General features: G+C 38.8%; 1 protein-coding gene and 1 long non-coding RNA gene across 5 annotated transcripts in view; one reads left to right on the top strand and one right to left on the bottom strand.

Moving 5' to 3' along the window:
* The window catches only part of ZBTB20 (zinc finger and BTB domain containing 20), a 305,100-nt gene that overhangs the window by 78,022 nt on the left and 204,005 nt on the right, over window positions 1-23,073 (top strand). The window lies entirely within an intron of this gene.
* LOC309870828 lies at window positions 351-21,908 on the bottom strand. Its single transcript, XR_014314834.1, has 4 exons — window positions 21,560-21,908; window positions 8,419-8,504; window positions 3,186-3,245; window positions 351-436 (listed from the first exon to the last, which is right to left on the bottom strand). It is a non-coding gene; the product is annotated as an uncharacterized lncRNA (long non-coding RNA).

The raw sequence follows: 23,073 nt of genomic DNA, 5'->3' as shown, positions 1-23,073 counted from the left end.
TATAGAATTATCATCCTTTGTGTTTTGTCTGTAGCCAAAGGTCAGAAATCAATATAGTCATGCCTTGGTATATTTAGAGGGTTTCATATGTTCATTTATTTCTTTGGGTACTTTTTCCTTTAACCGCTGTGAAGAAGTGATTTTCTTATCCATGACTGGTTTTCTTCAATATAGGTTTCAGGTCTTAATAATTAGGAAGGAATGAGATCCTGCAAACATTTCCTGTGCTTCTTTTGCTTTATATTATTGTTTAAGAAATAATCCAGCCTTATTTTTGAAACTTCGTTTCCTCTTGGTGCACTTGTGGATGAACTGAATTTTGAGACTAACTGATCTCCTGGACCTCTTAGTTCCTTAGATACCAGCTGCATGAGATAAGTGAAATGATGTAGGAGACCAGTACTGCTGGAAGACTTGCCACAAGTTTTCATCATACCTGAATAAAGAATGAACAGAAGCTACAGCCCTTGGATTCCTGCACAGTGCTTTGCGCAAAATAAGCATGGATTTTCCTTTTTCCTCTCATCCCCAAACAAGCAGGAATCCACATATAATCAACAATACTTCTGATTCCATGGCAATTAGCCCCAAATCTGAGGGAGGCATAGAATATTCACATACACATGTATCCCTTACAGGGAACTACATGGTTTTTGATCAGGGCTGATCTGCTTATAAATTTAAACCTGCTGTAAAGACACCTTATCCACTGGTTTCATGTAAATGCATAAATGCTATTTGAGAAAAAAAGAAGATATCCAAGTACCCTAAGAAAAATTACTTGATTATAAATCGTACTATGATGGCATATCTCAGCACTACTATGTCTGGCTTAAGAATTACAAACAATAGAAAATAGTATAAAAAATGAAAATGCACCTTTTAAATAATGTTGCAGTAACATTTAAGCCATTTTCCATTTAGTGGTGGGACTTTTATATGTCCTTACTGTAAACCTTAAGCATCATCTTCTTGTAAACCTTACATATAGTATACACATTTAATAAATGCTTCTTTAATAAAGAATTAGGTAATTTAATGAAAGTTGTAGCTGTCACATAACTTTAGGGGATAGGAGGCATTACCCACAAATCTGACCTGTATGTCTGTAGTTTACACACACACACACACACACACACACCCCTAATTTTTAAATATCTCTTCGCTGCCTAAAGCATTTTCCACTCCAGCCATCCATTTAGTCATTTTCTTTCCCAGTTACTGTCCATGACACCCTTTCCTTAGACCCTAGCACTAGGGTCATTTTAAAAATCTCTTCTCGGGGCGCCTGGTTGGCTCTGTCATTAAGTGTCTGCCTTCAGTTCAGGGCATGATCCCAGGGTCCTGGGATCGAGCCCCCACATTGGGCTCCTTGCTCAGCGGGAAACCTGCTCTTCCCTCTCCCGTTCCCCCTGCTTGTTTCCCTCTCTCTCTCTGTCAAATAAATAAATTAATAAAATCTTTAAAAATAAATAAAGTCTCTTCTCTTGCCCCTCATTTCCCAGTCAGTCACTAAATTCTGCCAGTTCTCCCTCCAAGAGGGAGAGTCAACTCCCTCTTCAGTTGACCTCTTTCTTTTCATTTCCAGTACATCCCAGTGAGTCTAGGAAAAGGTGGCCCTTATCTCCTTTCTGAATTTAGAAATAGGCCACCTTTCCTTCAGGATATTTTCATAAAACCTTTAAGCATCTAAAATAATTGTTCCCACCATCATTTTCCTTATCTCGTTTCTTGACTAGGAAGCTACACTGCTTCATTCTACATATAACTTAAAATCCAAATTCTTCATCTGGCTCTAAAGTTCTTCTATTATGAGTTATTCTCCTTGGCCTCTTTTTCTTCCCAGACTCTAAGGTCCTTATCACCTTCTGTTTCCTCTAAAGTGGAATGAACAAGGGTTTCAGTTGGACATCTTGGCAATCTTTGTGAGCCAGGTGAGTCAGTGCCCCCATATCTCACTGGACCTGCAGTGATGCTTCTGTTCTTCATTACCCTGCTTTAGCCAAGCGGGAGGCTTCACCCTTTCCCACTTCCCTGTCCTTGTTTATGCTCTCTCCACTGTATGATGCTCTTCTCTGTCACTTCAGAAAGTGTATGTCCACCACTCCCTTCCACATCTTTTAATCCTGTTGATTACCCTAAAGAGTTAATATATTCTGTGTACACTCACTTTTGTGTTGCTCTGGAAGTGTTAAGTAGTTTTGCCCGTATAGACTATGTTATTGCTTGATTCCCCACAAGATTATAAGCCTCTTAAGGGAGTAGAGAGAATCTTCTTAAGTATGATACAGAACTCTGCATAAAAAAACTTATTCAGCAAATGTTTGCTGCTGACTTCTTAATGAAATATGTGACCATCAGATCTCAGTGAGACATTTGGATTTTTCAGTTGTGACTAAAAATAGTCGTATGTTGCAGAAGGACTCACTGTATATCCATAACCTGCTGGTCCAGACCAAGAGCTTAAAAATATTTGAGGGACAGGTAAAGTACTCAAGACTCTCAGGCAGGGTATTGAGTTGGAAGGCCTTGAATGTGTTCTATTCTGTGAAGAATGTCCAAGGTCCTCTGTTTCTTGGACAAGCAGTAGTTCTCAGAGGCAAGTGGGGCAGGTTCACTATTTGGTAGAGGAAGCTTGCCAAATGTTGCGATCATATTCAGATGGGTTTCTCCTTAAATGAGCACATCTGACGAGCATCCCCACCCAAGCTGCTCTCTGAAGATGTAAGTGGGCAACAAAGCACAAGTGTGACTCAGTCAGCTGCCAGAGACTGACTGGCTCCCAAAACATCCACACCCACCACTTCACACTGTGCAAAATGTACTATTTTGCTTTCATTGTGCCAGCCCAATGTTTAAGATGTATCAATGAATCAGGAAAGGAGAGAGGCCATCAATTTTATGGATCTAATGTTAACAGACTCCATACCGGTCTCACGGGGACAACTGTTACGTAAGGAAATCTCCTTCGGACCCTATTTTAGCCCACCTAATAAAAGCTGATGGCAGCGCATGGGTTACTTCAGGGAATATAGTTCTATGGTTAAGGAAGAACTAGAATTAAATTTTATCTCTTGCTCCCAAAGAAAAACTTTCTGAGAGTATATGGAAAGGCCTTTTTGGCCATGTACTAGAGAACCATTTTAGAAAGATGGTTCAGATCTAAGATTTGAAGAGAACATTACCTTAACCAGAGGCTTGGATTGTGTATTCTTAAGTAATGAAAAAGACCGTCTTCCTCCAACCTGATGAAGAAAAGCAGTCTATTGAGAAATGCTTGGTATCCATGCAAAAGATTATCAATGATAATAACACTTTATACCACATCTAACCTCTACTTCACTGGAATGTAGGTATTATTTTCCCCAACTTACAAATAAGAAAATCAAAGCTTAAAATGGACAAGTGGCTTACACAGGGTATACAAGTATGTAAGTGTCTTTGATAAATACCCTGATCTTTTCGGTGCCAGTGACTATGCTCTGAATCCCCACACTGCTGCCTTCCAACTAAACAACACAAAGAACATGAAAGCATTTCACAAGCTATAAAGTGGTATACAAATGGCAGTTTATGTAGGAGACTAAAAGTCCTGAGGACAATTTCCAAATTACCCTGAAAAGAGCTTTTGTAAGTGACTTCTATTCTGAATACTTTAAAGATACTAGCAGCTCTTTTTGGTTATATACAGAAGGCCATAAGTTGTTCTTCTGTGGCATCCAGACCATCTAGTAACAACAGAATTCCTAGTGTTTTTTGACTTGCCTAGCCAGGAGTATGAATATCCAAAGTAGGTTTTCCCTCCTTCATATACAGGGACACTTACAGATAATGCCATCGCAAGGACAAAGAACAGGTGTGAGCAGAATTCTTGTATTTTAATATATGCACCAACTTCGTGAGCCATTTCATTTTAGTTTTCTGTCAGGATTTCTTCGTGATAGCCACATGAAGTAGGTAGTCGTTCTTCTAAATTTATGGTTGGATAAAATTAGCTACTAGAGATACTATCTCCCATGTTCTAGATACTAAGTAAATACAGATTGAATGAATGAGTCACAGAGTTTTTAACATAGCTGGAAGATACCCTACACATTTGAAAATCTCGTTTTTAAGAGCACATCACATAATTTTATTGGCCTTAGGTAATGTGCCTTTTTAAAATTTTTTTATTTTTTTATTTGATTTCTTTTCATTGTAACAGATTTCATTGTTTATGCACCACACCCAGTGCTCCATGCAATACGTGCCCTCCATAATACCCACCACCAGGTTCCCCCAACTTCCCACCTCCCTCCCCTTCAAAACCCTCCAGTTGTTTTTCAGATTTCCTCCCCCAAATCATGTTTTTTTTTTAATTGATTTGCTTTCATTATTTCAAAAATGGCTCTGTCGTGCTCAGAATATTAGCAAGAAGGTAATTTGTAAACAAACACGTAAAATGATACAAGTAAACTATTATTTTAAAAATTCTTTAATGAGATGAAACTTAAATGCTCACTGTTTTGAACTTCATTTATCTCTATGACCAAACTCAATAAGCCTAACTATGGCTAGTGTTTTCTCAGTGATGGTAGGAGATTGTGTTGTACACCATCTGTGAGAGCGGAAGCCTGGACCTTCTTGTTCACTGCCTTGCCTGGTGCCAACATAGTGGGTGCTCAATAAATAGTTCCTGAATTAATGAATAAATGGTTTCTAATTTGTTTGTCATTTAGTTTAGTAAGGTTTCCTAGAGTGAGAAGGGAAGTGTTGAAATTAACAATATTTATCTGTTTTCTGGGACTTTTCATGCTTGCTCTCAAAGGTAAATTTTACACAAAAATCTTTAAAGAAAAAGACTTCAAAAGACTTTTGAATTAAGGTATTATAAAAAGAGAACTCTTCCCTTTCTTAAAAAATAGTTGTTACTTTCATTTCTATTTTTATGACCATTGAAACCTTACCTTTTTTCTTGGTCTTAAAAGTGTTAACTATATTATTATAAATATATGCTGATGTTGTTAAAAAGCTTGGGAAATATAAGTCTTTGGGTGTAGAAAGCTATAGTCCTTGGCTTATTCTGGAAACAGCCTATTTTCTAATAGAATTTATATGACCTAAAGGTTTTATAGTGAATTCATTACTTGTTGTTTAGAACATGAAGTGCCAAGAGGTAGACAACTTGGTCCATATCATAGGTAATCAAGATGATACGTGATGCTGACCTCACCGATCCAATTCTTGCCCCGTTCCTCTGTTCAAAATCTCCTCTGCACCATTTATTTAAGACAGGAGAAGCCAATAGGACTCAGAAATTATTGATTAATTTCTAAATTTAAATTAAAAAATTGATTGTTTATGTTTTCCTGGGTACTGTATGTTTGTGAGATTTTTTGGTTTCAGTCATTGTTATCAGTTGTGATTCATGGTCTCAGTATAGATATCTCTGCCTTTCATTTGAATCCACCCCCCTTCTTTTTTTTCATTGTAGTCGTCCCCGGAGCAAATCCTGGCTGTGAATGTGCCAGGAGCTATGCAATAAGTTATCTGTCTATTGAATAAAGCTATTGAGGAATCAGTATGTTTATATGTTTATATGTTTGGAAGGGAATTTGGCTGTGTTATTTCTGAGTGGGTCTGATTCACCTGAACCCTGCCTGTGTACCTCACTGCCAAAGGAGAAAAACCAAGTAGGTGGAACACATGTATCTTTTGTGTACAAGTCTGCTAGACCTCAAACAAGATTACTGTTGACAGGGAAAAACAATTTCCTTTTCATTCTACAGGATAACTTAGCTGCTTTCAGATGCAAAAGCCCTTCCCCCCAACCTCCATTCTCCCTCCCAAACCCCCTCCCCTTTAATTCCTGTCTGGAATGGATTCCTCCCAAATGAGGATAATCCTGCCTTAGCTGTTTACTCACTTGGTTACCTTCCTGGGCTCTGCACCGTCCACAACAGGCTTTGCTGCTTGTGTTTATTCCTGCCAGAATGCACTTAGGAGTTTTTATTATTGTTTTGGTTGAGGTGGCACTTTAGCTTTAAGCCCTCATATTTATGATTTAAAACTTTCTGTCGAAATTGCCTGTTGGACTAGAATTTACCCAGCATATTCTCTGTTTAGACACAAATGTTTCATAAAATTTGAAGAAAATGTTGGACATGGCAGCCCAATATTCAAGAATTCATTTCACTCACCTGCCTTCAGAAGTAGCTGATGTACCTCTATGCATTATGTATTGGACAAATCTGGACACTCAATAATAAGCCATAGACACATACCTAACCTTGGGAAACTATTATGAAAAAAATTCTACATACCTTTTAATAAAATGATCCATGATCATTGTATGGTGTTTCAGAAGTACCCTATGGATAGCTACATGATAGTTAAATTATGATTATTCATTCTTTAATGTTACTAGTTGCTGTGGTGCTATAAACTCCAGGAGAGCTTTGCAAAGCCTGCATCACATATATTACTTCATTTCATCTTCATAATCATCCTATAAAGTGGGTATGATTACTCTTATAACTTGCTCAAAGTCACCTTGGCTGGCAAGTAATTTGCCCAAAGTCATCTTGGCTGGTAGGTAGCATTTAGAAGGTCTGACTCCTTATCTACCCATCTCTAGACCCTTTGCTTATTCTATTAGATGTACCCCTAAACCTGAGCAGTCTGAGTTACTTATTCTTCTTAAGTAATAGTCCTCCATGAATACTTTTTGTCGTGTGTTGAAAGAACTGGCCCATGTGTACTGTCACAGCCCACAGGTTGTTTTGTTCATTTGTTTGTTTGTTTTTAAATATAAATTATCTTTCCTTCTCTTGGGGATGGGTAGTTTGTAATCAGAAGCGAAGGTTAAAGGATTTATAGGGGAAATGGGTAAATTCCTAAACTGGAGTATGGTAATCGCTCAAATGGGGCATCATAATTTAAAAATAATTGCACTTTCCTAGTGTTGTTGGTTACATAAAACTCTAAGCAGACATCTACAAATTCAATCCTAATCTATTGTGTTTTATATGCTTTCCAATGAATTCCATCACTGACACATTTAAGTTAAACATATATTGTAAAAAATCGTGTGAGGAATGTTGTAGAACTGACAGAGAGTGGCACTAGAAACCTTAATTTTAAATTTCATGACTTTTGGGACGCCTGGGTGGCTCAGTTGGTTAAGCAGCTGCCTTCGGCTCAGGTCATGATCCCAGCGTCCTGGGATCGAGTCCCACATCGGGCTCCTTGCTCCGCAGGGAGCCTGCTTCTCCCTGACTCTGCCTTCCACTCTGTCTGCCTGTGCTCGCTCTCGCTCTCTCTCTTTGACAAATAAATAAATTTAAAAAAAAAAAAAAAAAAAAATTTCATGACTTTTGTGCAATTAGAAGCTCAACCTTAACATTGCATTAACTTAGCTTTTTTGCATTTAATTATAGATATTGGGTTAAAGCTATGGAAGTTAATATTTTAAGCCTCCATTAATGGTTGTAATCGATTTTTTGTATTATTTTTTGCTATAATAATCAAAAGAGCACTTAACCTGGACAGGAAATAAATCTGGGATTCTGGAGATTAATGTTATCTGCTAATGTATTGTCCTACCACTCCCTGGGAGCCTAGGTTATCTGATGCTATATGCCAGACCTTACAGGTAACAAGAGTCTCTTCTAGGTTTCAGTATTTCTCTTTGAATTGTCATAACAGCATTGTTTTTTTTAGTTTCACAGTGGGATGTATTTTAAGCAAATGGAGGGTGGGGATTCCAAGATGAAAGGAATTGACATAAAAAAAAGCTCAAGGAATTGCTTAATTTGTAAATTTAATCCTGTATCATGATTCCTCATTAGGGATATTTGCTGTTCTGATTCAGTACCAAGCACAGGGGGCAAATGGGACAGAAAGGGCACTAACTGTATTGAAGACGGCACTAGAGATTTGGAGGGCTCTTAATCATTAGGTACTTAAGCTCACCTAGAGAAGTGATTAGTGTTTAGAAGTGGAGACATGGCTACGGGAACACAGATAAATTAGAAGGGAACAAAATGTCCAGTTTGCCACAGTTCTTTTAAATAATTGTAGCCAACGCAAGGGATGTGGCAATGCTGTCCATCCTGCTCACAGAGCCCTCACAGGCTGCTGAGTCCCGGTACCTCTGACTGTGTGGTACAGGGGCAGCCTGAGCATGAGGATCCCTGGCTTTGTGTTTTTTCTGCTTCAGGTCTCCGCCACTGACTCACTGGATACTCTCAGATAAGCTCTTCACTCTCTTAATTTTCCATTCTTCTACTTGTGACATGGATGAAATGCCTTCCTCTCAAATAATACGAACATTTATAACACATTCTTTAAAAGCGTGGGTCAAAAACAGTTTACAACTAAGAGATGATGAACACTTCTAGCTCAAAGTCACTGGGCAAATGCGTAGGAGGTTCTCACCAGAGGCTTCAAGGTGCAGATGTGGATGAAACGTTGTCCTTGAGTAGCTCTAGTGAGGGCTGTGCGAAGCAGAGGGTGGATATAATCTAGAAAGAGATCAAGGAGATAGGATAGGAATGGTATCAGTGCAGTCGGAGGAGGGCCTGATGGTAGGATATTTGAAAATCAAGAATAAGTAAACAATATTAACATGATGTAGAGGAGAGAACGCTGGAACAGGAGTTTGTGCTGGCCTTGGCTCCTTACCATGCATGCTCCAGAATACTGTTCTCTGTTACTGTGTTTCTTTATCTATAAAATGGGTGTACTGTCTGATTGCTTATGCCACAATGTATACTGAGAGATCAGAACTACATCTGTGGCAGCACCTTGAAAACTTTACAGTGCTATGTGAATGTCTAGCATTATAACTATCATATTACCAAAAATGGTGGAGAATCAACATAATTCAATAGGTGATTGAATAATTCAATAGGTGATTCAGCCAAAATTTATTTCGCCAGAAATTTGCCAAATAATTGTGGCTGAAGTAAACGTTGGTACCTAAATCACATGAATAATGCCTCTGACTGAAATTTTGTGGTATGGAACTGAAATGTTGGGGCCACAGATTAACAAAGTAAGTCTGACTTGCCAAAATTATAATCTTCTGAAGCTAGGAAAGAGAAACTTAAAAGTAGAAAAATCCTGGACACTTATACATTTAAAATGACAGGTTGAAAAAGAAGGAGGACTGTGCTTTTCCAAATGTCAAAATTTGAAATGCTAATAAAATCCAATAAATAAGATATTTACCATGGCTACAACAACTAGCAAAGGTTAGTGTGGACAAGGACTAGAAACCATTAAAAGTACTGAAGAAGAACAGTCAATGAGAATGCCAACCCTGGAAGAGTTTTAATCTCACTGGCCTGTGCTCAAGTCATAGAGCATCTTTCATAGACTGAATCCAGCTGTAATTGTTATTTAGAAGAGACTTTTTAATACACATATGATTTCCTTACTGTGCTGCTTTTTTTTCCATAGCAGAAGTTACTTTTGAATCAAAGTAAGAAAAGTGTTTTTACATGATTTAACTCCAGCAGTTGGAGTCAGATGACAGAATGCTGAGACACAAACAGGACCTGTCTCTACACATCTTAGACAGAGAGCAGAATATTCAAACATGTGTATCTTGCACTTAATTTAAACTGCGTGCTTGGTTACCTATCTCTTTGGCAATTCAGTATAAAGTTTTATTACTGTGAAATAGAATAGGGTAGGGATTTATGTCACACAAAAATGAATTTCCATGGATGGGAACACACATGAAATAATTTAGGTAAGCAGTATGTCAAATGAAAATTTAAGATGTTAGAGCTGGTGGTGCAAAGGGAGGAAGCAAAGAGGAGGTTTTCTGTAATAGATGATAAATACATCACCAGGGAAAGAAAAAGGACCGCAGTTGCTATAGGAAGTTATTACTGATGTTGAAGAATTGAGGAAAACACTGAAGAATGAATTTTAGGACCAAGAAATCAAAGCAACTGATTAGATGAAGGGAAATCTCATTTGAATGTCAGTGGAAAAATGTAACACTTAAAAATAAATGCGAGCCTTTGTAGTTAGATCCAGGAATGAATGAAAACCATGGGCCCTGAGGTTCTATGAATTGAGCCATTAGAAACATTCCTTTAAATCTTTTTGCAAAGTTACCAAAGGAATGGCGATGAGCAAAGCTCCCGTCCTATCACCTCTGCAAAAATCCTTCCTTTCGTTTATTCAATTTTGTTTTAAATCAGTCCCAATTTTGAGAAATGGAATGTGAGAATGTTCACTCCTATGGTTCTCTGCTGGTTTATAGTGTAACTTAGGTATGATGGAAGGGTATGAAAATCTTTTTTTTTTTTTTTTTTTTTTTTTGGTCATTTCATCCTTCTTGCCTTTTTAATGTGTTTTTGTGAAGAAATTTAGTAAGTAGTAAGTCTCTGACATTGTGGTAAAAGAAGTCCTATTTTTAATTGGCCTTCAGTTCTCCAGTCTTCAAACCTAGGCTAAAAGTCTCAAAAGAACCAAAAAGACACTTATTAGGATTTAGAACTTAATTAGCTAATTTAGATAAGGGACGAAGAGGTGGGTTAGGAAAGTTTAAAATGTCTAACTTGATGTCATTTGCCAAGAGAGGTAACATGGAAGGAAAAAGAAGAAGTTTGCCAAGAAAGGCAAGTAATGCTTTTCATTTGGGACTTGTGTTTAAGGTTGCTGCAAGATGCTTAGATTTTCTTAAAATATCCAGGGACCATAGACAATACAGATCTGGAGCTCCAGAAAAAGTGCTAGGCTGGAGGTAAAGATTCAGGAGTTACTTGTCAGGAAGTAGTAGGTGAAGCCATATAAGACTGGATGACATGATTCTAGAAGTTGTGAGGAGAAAACCCGTACAGAATAAAAGGAAATTCTAGTACGCAAGGAGTGGACAAAAAAGTGGAGCCAAAAAAAGTCAAGAGAGGACTGTCAGTGACAGAGAGTGGGAAAATGAGGCTAGTATCGAGGAAACCAAGGGTGAGGTGTTGCAGGGAGGGGCTGTGGTGAGGCCAACTAAAAATAAAACAGAAAATGTCTAAAGAGTTTGATTCAGAAGAGGTTAATACTGACACTGAGAGAGGTACCAAAAGTGCAGTGCTCTTTTTGAGATAATAGTTTATAGCGATAATTTCATTAGCGGTAATGGTGGTAGAAGCCCCATGGAACTCACATTTTTTTTTAATCCCTTTGTTCTCATGTTCCTCAGTTTATCCCTTCACTTATCCCTTCCTTTGGTAATGTTTTAACTTTTCAAAATATTTAATGTGCACTTTATTTGGGGAGCACAGTTCTTAGGAAAGTAGTCTACAAACTGCATGAAGAGGCTGTGGATATCATATTAACATTTCTACACCAGAAAAACCCATCATCCCTACCTTCCACCTAAATAAGAGAAGACAAAAAAGCTAGGGTTGTTTTTTGTTTTGTTTTGTTTTTTAACCACCTTTTATAATTTCCAAAACAGTTATGTTCTATTCAACATTTTTTCAACTAGAGTTCTGTGGAGGATGAGAAAGTGAATAAAGTGTGTACTGTCCTTGAACATCTTACACACCAGTAAAGAATTCATTACATGGTGAAAACATGGTCAAAGAAACATAAGTAAAGTGTCTGGAGAGACAGCCAATTTCTGGCTTAGGGGAATTCTTAGTTAAGATAATATTGGCTTTTATAAGACATAAACAATAAACATAACCAATAAACATAAGCAATAGAAGTTTCTCTTTTGCTTATGTAAAGACTGGCCAAGGATCCAGGTTGGCAGAGATTCTGTCATCCATAGCACGCAGCTTCCAAGGTCAACTTGGATGTGACTTCCAGTCAGAAAACTGTTAAAGAGAAAGAGCAATAATTGCAAAGGATTGTTTTGGTGGCGGGGGTGGCGGGGGGGAGGGCAGGGCAGGAGTAGCTCATGTCATGTCTGCTGACATCCCACTGGCCAGAATTTGGTCACAAGGCTGTAGCCATCTGCACAGAGGGCTGGGAAATGGAATTGAGCTATGTGCCCAAGAGGAAAAGCAGAGGGCTTTTTCATATTAGCCAGAGATTGCCTGGGCTCAGGGAAGGTCCCAGGGGTATGATTTAGATTTAGAGGCAATGGAGGAGTCCATAGAAGAGTGATACAGAATGGGAAAAGGGAGGGTTGAAGGAATGAGCTGTTCCAATTTCACCTCCATGGGTTGGGTCCACAATGACGGTAGGGACGTGTTAGCTTTCCATGTTAGCTCCTTGACAACATTGTTCTCTCATCTGAGAAAATTCATCTATTTCAGAGAAAAAAAAAGTCTGTAATGCATACTAGTTTACTTCACTGGATATTAAATGCTAAAGCAGAGAGGAATCAGGCTTTTTTTTTTTTTTTTTTTTAAATTTGAGAGGTAAGGAAGAAGAGCCTGGGGAGCCCATGCCCTCTGGGTCTCACTCTGTGAGGCATTGTTGAAACCAGGGTAGAACCCAGGCCTCAGCTGCTGTTCCAGAGCTCTCTCTATGAGGGAGGTACAATTTTGTAGCTACAAAATTTTGTAGAATTTTTACGGGAGAGGAGTGAGGGTTAAATTCCAGTCAACACAATTATGTAGAAATAACCATGGCGCTTCATCATAAATTGTTTCTGTCATCATATTTTAAATTCCACTGCCAAACTAAAGGAAGTCAGTTAGTACTGATGTAAAATCTCTTCTTTGGTAATCAGGATAGTCCATATGTACTTCTCATGAGAAAAAGAAATCTTTTCTTTTTTAATCTGAGGGCCACTGTATACATCCTCTTCTTCTCATGTCTCAGGTCCAAATATACAGAGCCAGCATAGATGAAATCAGCATGTTTAATGTCAGTCTTTTACCTTAATTTCAAAGGATAAAGGGAACCAAAGGTTATTGGTAAGTGAGCTGGATGGCTATAAATGAGTTTGTGTTGCTTTCATTGTTATAAAATTTTAATTGGTATCAATGCTAAAATGTATATCAGAATGCATGTCACAGCTTTTGTACAAAAATACAATTGACTTTAGAACATATTTTCTTAAGTGAGAATGATAAATTATCTCAGAACTTGTGATTCTTTACTTTTAAAAATCATAAGGTCAATTCTTTAATTAAAAGATAAATAAAAGTGCTCAGTGTCCATGTAATCAAATCACTTATATCAGGATAATCTGCTAACAAAAAAAAAAGGATAAAAAAAATTATGAAGGGAGGGATTCAGTCTATCTTTATAATAATTTGCCTCAGAATGACTTCTCTTATGGTCTCATAAGATCCACTTTTTGAAGCCTCCCTTTCAATGCAAGAAAATGGAAATGATACTGGGTACAACAAAGAATTTGTCCTAATTTTTTTCATGTCAGTTTCAGTCATGAGGCTTATTTTTTTCTATTAAATAATAGGTCTCATAGACAAACATTCTTTTTTCCAAAACAATGTGAATATATGGTCAGCCTCTGGTTTAGAAAATATAGATATAGGAGCACCTGGGTGGCTCTGTCAGTTAAGCATCCAACTCTTGGTTTTGGCTCCGGTCGTGATCTCACTGTCAGGGGATGGAGCCCCGCATCAGGCTCTGTGCGAAGCGTGGAGTCTGCTTATAATTCTCTCTCCCTCCCACTCATTTTCTCTCCCCCCCCCCCTCTCTCTCTCAACCAAATAAATAAAACCTTTAGAGAAGAAAAGAAGATACAGATACAGGTACAGATCTAGATAGGTATATACCAAGATATAAAATACCCAATTGGATCTTCTGATAAATATATATTAAGTGGTACAGAGTCCAGCTCTGTGTATTGCCTGCCCGCCTATTTGAGAGTCCTCTCCATGTGTTCCTACAGAGGCAGGTTAGACAATGACTTTTTATACCTTTGAGATTATGGCAAGGCATGACAACGACCATTAAATAATGAAATACAGCTGAACATTTATAAATACCAGACCTGAGAATGTTTGTTGTTGGAAGTCCCAAGATAAGGTGCATCTGGGTATGTGAGTATTGTGATGACAGTATGCTACAGACCTTGCTGTTAAAATGCTTTCCTGTGAAGTAATGTGGTCTTATCCACCAAAGAGAAGAGACTTCTTGATAAACCAATACCAAATTGAATGCCCCAAATCTATTTCCCATGTAAGAATTGCCCTCCAGGGAGGCCCCAGTCAGGTTTTTGGACCTGCCATCTAGTGGCCACTGAAGTAACAAGTCAATTGGCACATTTTGGTTTTCACTTTAGACTGGAATTTAAATGTGGCTCATCTGCAGATAAATAAGGCGGTGCTCCAGGCATTAAGCACAGTCCCCCTTTTTTGTTAGACATACTGCCATTTTAATAGAGCAGCTTCAAGCAGAACATTTGTTATATTCACAGGAAAACAGATTTTCACACAAAATTATATACTTCCCACCTGAAATTTAAGAAAAAAGAGATCAAGAGAGAGAAAGAGAATAGAGAGAAGAAGGGAAAGAAAGAGGAAGGAAAGGAAGGGAAGGGGAGGGGAGGGACGAAGGGGGTGGGAGGAGAGGGGAGAGGGAGGGAGGAAGGGAAGGAAGGAGGGAAGGAAGTAAAGAAAGAGGAGGAAGGGAGGAAGGAAGAGAGGAAGGGAGGGAGGAAAGAAAAGAGAAAGAAAGTCTTTCAATATTGAAAAGAGCTGTGGAGTGCTGAAGGGAAAGGGGAGGGGAGAGGGGAGGCTGGAGAGCAGGCACATTTTCTGTCAAGTAGTTCTACTTGTGAGACTAATTCTTACAAACTGTGCACCCAGCAGAGTAAACCTCTTATTTTGCTGCTTTTGCTCTGATCCCCCACATAGCTGTAATGTTCTACTTGTTTTTCCCTGTCCTATAAACCACATAGGCATTTGATATGATACATAATGTTGGCAAAGGAACAATTTACAAATGACTTAAGTAGGTAATTATTTATTAGAATGTCGGTCTATAGAAGTCTATGTTACTGTAGCAAAACCTGGTAAGAGGTTAGTTTTGTCTCAGCGTTTCTATTATAATCCCTGTTTATTAGTTTTCCTTTTTCCAGGGACTTATGAGTGGAATGTAAAAATGCACAGTGGGCTATTATTATTATTTATTATTTGTCAAAGAAATATGAATATACAGAGCAAAGGCCAGTTTGTGAACTATGCCAGACAGTCTCTCGCCCCAAAGACCTCACAATACAACTCTGAAGCAGGTCCTGAAAAATGCAAGACAGAATGAAAACAGATGGATGAATGATACTTATTCAATATCTTAAATATAGAACTCAGTGGTGCAGGTGCATCTTCAGATGTTATTTGAAAGAAGAGACAGAATATCTTGGCATTGTGTCATTTATTCATAAATATTATAAATTTTATATTATTTGAGAAACTATTCTAAATATACAGGGTGGTTTGAAAGAAGGTGTGAAAGCTGATTCCCTCAAATGAGACAAAGGGCAAATCAAGTGAAAAGCAGGGACCGAACATAGTTAGAAAAAGTGAAGGAGAACAAGACCAAGAATGGAGCCAAAGAAAAATCAACCCCAAGGGGATACATAAAGTTTGATGAAAAAGAATTGCAAGAATTTTTTTTTTTTTTAAGAAAGAATCAACCAAGAAGAAAGATGGCCTTGGCAGCTATGTCCTGAATACACCAAAATTGCCAAGAGACTCCAGGAACGGTAATGGCAAAGACAATGATTTAGTTACAGAAATTGCAATGCAAGGGTGTAGAATTCTGTGTGGTTGGATGAAGGGCCTGGTCTTAAACACAGTATCTATATAGCAGGAGGAAGAGCCAGATTTACCTAAATGCAGAAGTAAAAGGTAGGGATGGGAGTCAGGTTTATCAGATTGTTGAGGAAGACAGAAGTCAGTGAAACTGTCCAATGAAGCCATGGTATTTTTTTTTCTTTTTGAACAAACCTTATCTGTCCTGCATTATGTTAGTTCTTTGGGAGTACACTAGATGTAAGTCAGGATCCCTGAGACAAAAATAACCCTATGCCCAAAGTGAAAAGATAAGATTGACACACCTTCAGCAATTAGCAAAGATAAAGCTGCTGGTGTTATTAGGCATAGCAGAATTTTCTGGAAGAGCAAAATCAGCCAGCCTTAGAGTAACCATGGAAAAGCCATCCAGGAGATGGGACCCAAGGTGAGAATTGAAGAATTGGTATATAGGGAACTGACATTAAAAACAGGGAGGAAAAAAAAAAAACAAAAAAACAGGGAGAAACATGATGAAATTGTCAGGATGGAAATCAACAGGGTGTATGGGGGCTGGGGGTTGTAAAATGCCCCTGCTGGGTGAGATGGATGGTTTGAGCAGGAGAGTATGGAGAAACGAGTAGGATGGTAAAGGGGGCCAGTGTGTGAAACTGAGAAATGAGGATTCCTCAGAACATGATGGGGCCACTGATGAATTCATTCTAGAAATATCTACCGAGGGCTTATTATGTTTCAGGTGCAAAATAGAGAAGGCTTTCCCCCTTATGGACCTTAGATTCTAATGAAGGAAGATAGAACCTCCCTCCAGCAAAAAGCAAGCAAATAAACAAACAAGGTTAATTTCGGAGAGTGATTAGTGCCATGAAGAACATTAAACTCAATGATGGAAAAGAGTGGGACTGGCAAGAGTCGTGATGGCCCAAAATTGGGAGAAGAGAGTAAATATTTGAAAGTGAAAATTCTTAGGACGTTTATGTAATTTAAAGAGAAATTACAAAGTGATGTCATGGGTGATTTGTAGCTCTCCAGGCTGGGAAATCAGAAGTTTGCTAATGCCCATCATATCAACCGGGAAGATGAAAATTAAGGGAGGAAAAGTTGGGGAGGAGGTCGGAGAGTTCCCTGCTCCCATAATCCCTCCTTCTTGCAGGGATCCACTAAGCCTTGGTTGCCACCTCCAGTTTCTTACAGATTTTAGTCACTGACTCACTAGCACTCTTTTTGTCTTTCCCTCATCAGAATTCCTGGTCATTTCTACGTTAAAATATGTAATCCTTCCACCACCTAGGGTCTCAATTTCTTGATTGTCTCGTGATCTGTTCTTCACCCTAACATAGCTCTTCACTTCTGCAGTTATACTTTAGACCTTGTCATTACTAATAATCACAACTTTTCCATCATCTCCATTTCAAGCATCCCACTCTTCAGCCTCCACCTCATACTTTCACAGTTCCCTTAAGGCAACAACTCCAGAATGTACTGGAGCTCTCATTCATCAGTTCTACCCTTCGGCCCTCATATTCTCACTTCCTCATATAGTTTAGATTCCTTGGACAATGATTGTAATCTTCTTCTTGCACACACCCTTAAAGTCCTTGATCTTCTCTTGCTTCACTGTCCTCTCCTGGCAAATCCCAACCATCATGATCATATGCAGCTCCGTGCCTTTTGTAGGCCTGCATGCCAGCTGACTGTGGCTGGAGAAAAACATGCAGGTAAAAGTGATGACTTTCACTGTAAATTCCCGATCGCTCCAAAGGGTTCTTAGTGCTGCCCTGCAATGATATTGTGCTTCCCTGTCCGTTTACTTCCCCATATCTCCACAAGAGCATTTCATATCTTTCCTTCTCTCAAACTTTCAACATTTCCTTCCCTATTCTTACTCTCAACTTATGACCCTCCTTCCTACTTCAGTGAAAAAATAGAAATAGTCAAAAAAGAACTTGCATGAACACTGGCTCTCCAGCACACCTACCCTCCCATCTGCATACATGCCCACACAATGTCTTCTCCCCTATAACTGTGGATAATCCCTGTGTGTTGCTGTCTCAGCCCACCCCTCACTGTGCCTTCAGTCAGTCCCACCCCACTCACACACTCATACACAGTGCTCCTGAAAAATCTCCCCTCTTTCTCGTACTTTACCAATTTTCCTTCTCTTCCAAATCTCTCCTATAAACATACAAACATGTAAGTTCTCTCAGTCTAAAAATTACCCTTTTCTAACCCCACACTCCCTGCCAGCTACTATCCCATTCCTTTGATTCCCTCTATAGCCAGAGTTCTGAAGAAATGCCTACAATCACTACAAGCACTCTACTTCTACTCTCTAATTCTCTTTTGATCCTTCTCTAACTAGCATTTGCACCCACCATTAAGATTCACCAGTAACTTCCAAGTTGACAAATCCGTTAACTAATTCAGTCTTCATCTTTCCCCATCTACCAGCATGGTTTTCCATGGCTACTTCTTTCACTATTAAAATTTTCTTTGCTTGGTTGGCTTTCAGTTCCCCACATTTGCTTGATTCCCCCCCCCCCCAATCTCCTGGGCCATTCTTTCTCAGACTTCTTTGCTAATGTACTCTCATCCCTGCAACATGCAAAAACCAGAAGCTCCTAGAGCTCAATTCTTGAACCTTCTCTTTTCTTTATCTCCATCCACTTCCTTCAGAGTCACACCCCAGCTATGGTTCAAGCTTGTAGCTCTGGTCCAGGCCCTTTATCCTGAATTCTAAGTTCACATGTTCAATTGCTTACTCATCGTCTCCACCGTGAGCCTAATGGACGTGAGGGACCCAACAACTCCCAGTGGAATTCCTTATTGTATTCAGCAAATATGGTTTTCCCCACCTTAGTAAATAGCACCTCCATCCTTAGAGTTGTTCAACTCAAAAGTTCATTTCTCTTCCAGCTTTTTTATTTCTGTCACAAATTCAACTTACCAATGAATTCTGAAGTTTTGCCTCCAAAATACATTCAGAATCTTAACAATTTCTTATCCTCACCACCACTACTACCCTGATTCAAGCTACTACCATCTCTTGCCTGGATTACTGGAGTTGCCTCCTAATTATCTTCCCTGCTTCTGGCCTTCCACTTACAGTCTATTCACAAAACAGTAGCCAGAGTGATCTTTGTAAGGTATGTAACATAATTAAGTCTGACTTTGTCACTCCTCTGCTCAGAACTCTCTAAGAGTCCCCATCTACTCAAAGGAAAAGTCAGAGTCTTTATGGTATTCCAAAAGGTCCTACACATTGTTGCCCCTGGTTAACTTCAGTGTTTTTCTTTAGCACTTGATCCCTCACTCACTCCTCTCAAGCTCCCTTGGCCTCTTTGGCTTCCATGTCTACTGTACATGATTTCACCTTTGGGCCTTTGCACCAGCTTTTTTCACTTCCCATAATGCTTTTTCCCAGATGAGTCTTGTTTGCTCACCACCTCAAGTATTTGCTCAATTTCCATTTTTTTTTTTAAGATTTTATTTATTTATTTGAGAGAGAGTATGAGCAGGGAGGAGGGGCAGAGGGAAAAGCAGGCTCCCCCTCTCTGCGCGGAGCCTACTTTTCCCTTGTGATGCGGGGTGATCCCAGGAACATGGGATCATGACCTGAGCTGAAGCCAGACATTTAACCAACTGAACCACCCAGGCACCCCTCAGTTTTCATTTCTAAGTAAGGCTTTCATAACCACCATTTTTAAAATGGTGCTTCCCACACCCCAGTTTGCTTCATTTCTCTTCACAGCATTTACTCCCTTCAGATATACATTTTAGTTACATATTTATTCCCCCAAGATGGAATATAAGTGCAATAATTATAGGATTTTTTGTATGGTTTTCAGGATTTTTGTCTGGTTTGTATTTTAAGAAGTCCCCAGTGTCTAGAATAGTACCTGGTATATAAAGGTGCTTAGTAAAAATTTGCTGGGTGAATGAAGAAAGAATGAGTGCTTCTTTCCTTGAGTTTGCAAGTGTTTTTATTAAATGCAAAACTTAATACTGTGGCATGGGCCCCTTGATTCTCCATGGCAAAATTTTAAGGTTCTTCAAAATTAATTTTGAAAGTAAGTGCACTTTATGCAGGTTTATCCAGAATATTAGATAGGTCACTATTTCTGTTTAGCACCCAAAGCAGCAACATCTAAAGTACTTATTTTTTTCATTTGGTAAATGTTTACCAGGGAATATGAGCATTCTAGACACAAGTAGTGACACGTGCTAAGGCTCAGAAACAGAAGAGAACATAGCACAATGGACTGTTACAATATCACAAGTGACAGATAACAGAGACCTGAGCTAATGTGGTGCAATGGGAACAAGAGACCTAGAAATGTGAGAAACATCAATAAGTAAAAGGTCACTAGAATGAAGAAACCTGGTTGATGAGGAAAACAAAATACTGCCTATCTTTATCAGGCTATGAAGTGGAAAGTGATTGTGAAAGAAGTAGGTAAGAGTGGAACTTGAACTTAGAAGACATGTATTGTAAAAGTCATTTTGTAGGATATAGACTTAGAATCACTCATTGTTATAGTTACTACAAAAATATTCAGTTGTTCATTGGTGACCTTGTTAGAATGATTCCAGAAGGTATTCTGAAAGCAGGCCCTAACTCTCATTCTTCTAACCCTCTTACTGACAGTTGAAATTGTTTAAGGTTCTAAATTTTCTACCTAGTGACCTCACCCTTCCTGAAAGTTTGTTTTTCTTATTTCATACTGAAGTTATTAGATCAATAGAGTAATGTGTATGTATACAGAGATACACACACACACACACACACACACACACACACACACACAATAGTTTTAAACCCAATTAGCTGTAAATACCGCATTCTATGCATAAAAGCCTCCCTCAGTTATTAAAAGAAATTACATTAGAATTACAAATCTGGTGATTATTTGAGGGGTGATGAAAAAGCAACAGATGGTTCCCAGGTATGGGCTTTGGGCAGATGGGTAAATGGTGATCCTGTTCACTCACATAAGGAACATAAGAAGAGGAGAAACTTGGAAGAAGATGATTCAGCTTTGGACATGTTGAGATATCCAACTGGAATTGGGCTAGAGGTCAGGAGAGAACTAATGGCTCAAGACACAAATTTGAGAGCTATTAACATATTGATGATAACTAAAACTGGGAATCATGGGTATACAGTGGACAGTGGACATAGTAATATGAAAGTATGTGTAATAAAACATTGCCAGATATGACCTGAACATCAAGGAACTTCTGATCACTTATCTGACATCTTCCTAAACTAATTTTCTCTTAAATGCACTCCCACTCCTCCCCTACACCAGCCCATATCCTATCCCCACCCTCCTTTTTATTTAAAAACATCTATAGTTCAACCCCTGAGCTGTTTACCTTACATACATGCCTGATCTCTGTAACAACAGGATACCTCAAAATTGAATGCAGGAGAAAAAGAACATCTGTAAGACCACACTGTTAGTGAACTCTAAGCTCTCATTATTTTAAGAAACTATGGAATAAGCCTATTTGCATCATGAACAATGTCCCCTGATTTATGTATTCACTCAGAGTTTTTGTCAGATTTTCTTTGACTGGCATAGATCATATTCATCTGTCATAACACAAACCATTGGGCTATTTAAGAAGACCTCTGTTAACAAATGAGAGGTAGATCATCTTTTTTTTTTTTTCTTTCCACTTGCAGTGAAGTAGAAAAAGACACTTAGAACTTAAGTTACTCCCTAAGGGCCAGCCTCTCTGTATGTCAGCCATCCTACAGAAATATAACTTCTAATTTCATTGTGCTCTTAGATTACTAATTTTTTCCTTCCCTTGAATTATATAAATATGTTTTCTGGCCATACCATTTTAATCACCTCTATGCCTTGGTAGGTTCATTTATTTACCTTTTCATTTTAAAATGTTTTGTATCTGTTCTTTCTCCTCATACTTGAAATTTTCCTGAGAGAAGCAGCCTTTGAATGCAAAGGGTATGTTATTTTAGAGTAGTAGTTGTAATCTCTGTTGTCCCAAATTTCTAGAATCTGATTGTCAGGGACTTCTCTTTGCTGTGCCTCTTCATTGGCAGTCTCACTTTCTTTCTTGTGTCTTATCTTTATCCCTCCAAAAAAGCTTCTGTGAAATGTGTCTTCCCCACCAATCTCAATCCTACACTGTTAGTGTATGCAGTCTCTATGGTAACTGAGACACATGCCACAATACCAAGATTACCGGAGCAACCATCATAGTGGGGAAATCGGCACATGCACTCCTTTGGCACCATGGAGGTCCCCCCCCCATTGAAACTGGGATCAGATAATACTATTTTAATATTCAGGCAAGGAAGGGAGCAGAGGAAATGCTATGAACCCAGTCTTTCTACCCAGACACATTGTTGGGTTTTGTTGGAATTCGTGAAGTTGATCTTAGTTGTCATGAGTAAAGCTAGACTGCTGCATAGTTTCTGACCAGACGTGGATAAACTGGTTGACTTAGGGGAGGATGACGTGCCTTATTCTTAGAGATATATGACTAGTCTGTAAACAAGCTAATTTTACTGAAATCAGGTTATTTTCATAGGTAAACTCCAGTAAGCTATAAAAATTATCCACTACCATTGTATGGACAGACTTTTTCAGGTGGTTTCTCCCAAAACAACTGCAGATTGACCCAGTGAGGGCAAAGGCAAAATGGTTGTCTCCCACTGTGCCTTAGGGTAAAGACAGTTCTTTTAGGAAGGAAGGAGAATGAACTAAGAAAACCCTTTTGGTTGCTTCCTCGAGGACTCAGTTTCCTCTCAGATATATGGAGATTGAACTCCCAGGTACAACCCAATAGAAACAAAGGGCCTAAGGCAGCATTTTACAACCTTGGCCTTGTTGACATTTGGAGCCAGATAAATCTCTGTTGTGCAGGTCTGTCCCGTACATTGTAAGTTATATAGCAACATCTCTGACCTCCACCCACTAAATGCCAGTAGCAACTTCTTCAGTCTTGATGACTGCCAAATGTCCCCTGGTGGGGGGCAACAACTGTCCCAGGGTAAGACCCTAAGGCAAGATGTAACTTGAGTAAGAAAAGAAAGTTACAGAATTCCTTCAAAGGCCCAGAATATTCATTCAGTGGATACTTCAGCACATATTTGTTGAATCTCAACTACGTTCCAGGCACTCTTCTGTTTATCAGGGCTGAAATAATGAATAAAGAAAGCCCTGATCTCATGGAGCTTACATTCTAGCGGATGTGTGCCGCATGTTCCTAATCAGCTGGAACCCTTTGCCTAACAGCAAATGCTTTGAGCCAACTGAGGGCCAAGAAAAGAAAAAACAAGTTCGCATTTGAAGACTCTTTCTCAGTTTATGAACCTCAAAAACGGCACTGATTTAAAAATGAAACTTGGCAAGTGATTAGTTCATATGTT

This window comes from Mustela nivalis (genome assembly GCF_964662115.1).
Source record: "Mustela nivalis genome assembly, chromosome: 1".
Lineage (NCBI taxonomy): Eukaryota > Metazoa > Chordata > Mammalia > Carnivora > Mustelidae > Mustela > Mustela nivalis.
Note: the sequence above shows the minus strand (reverse complement) of the source record. Positions and strands in the feature narration are given on the sequence as shown.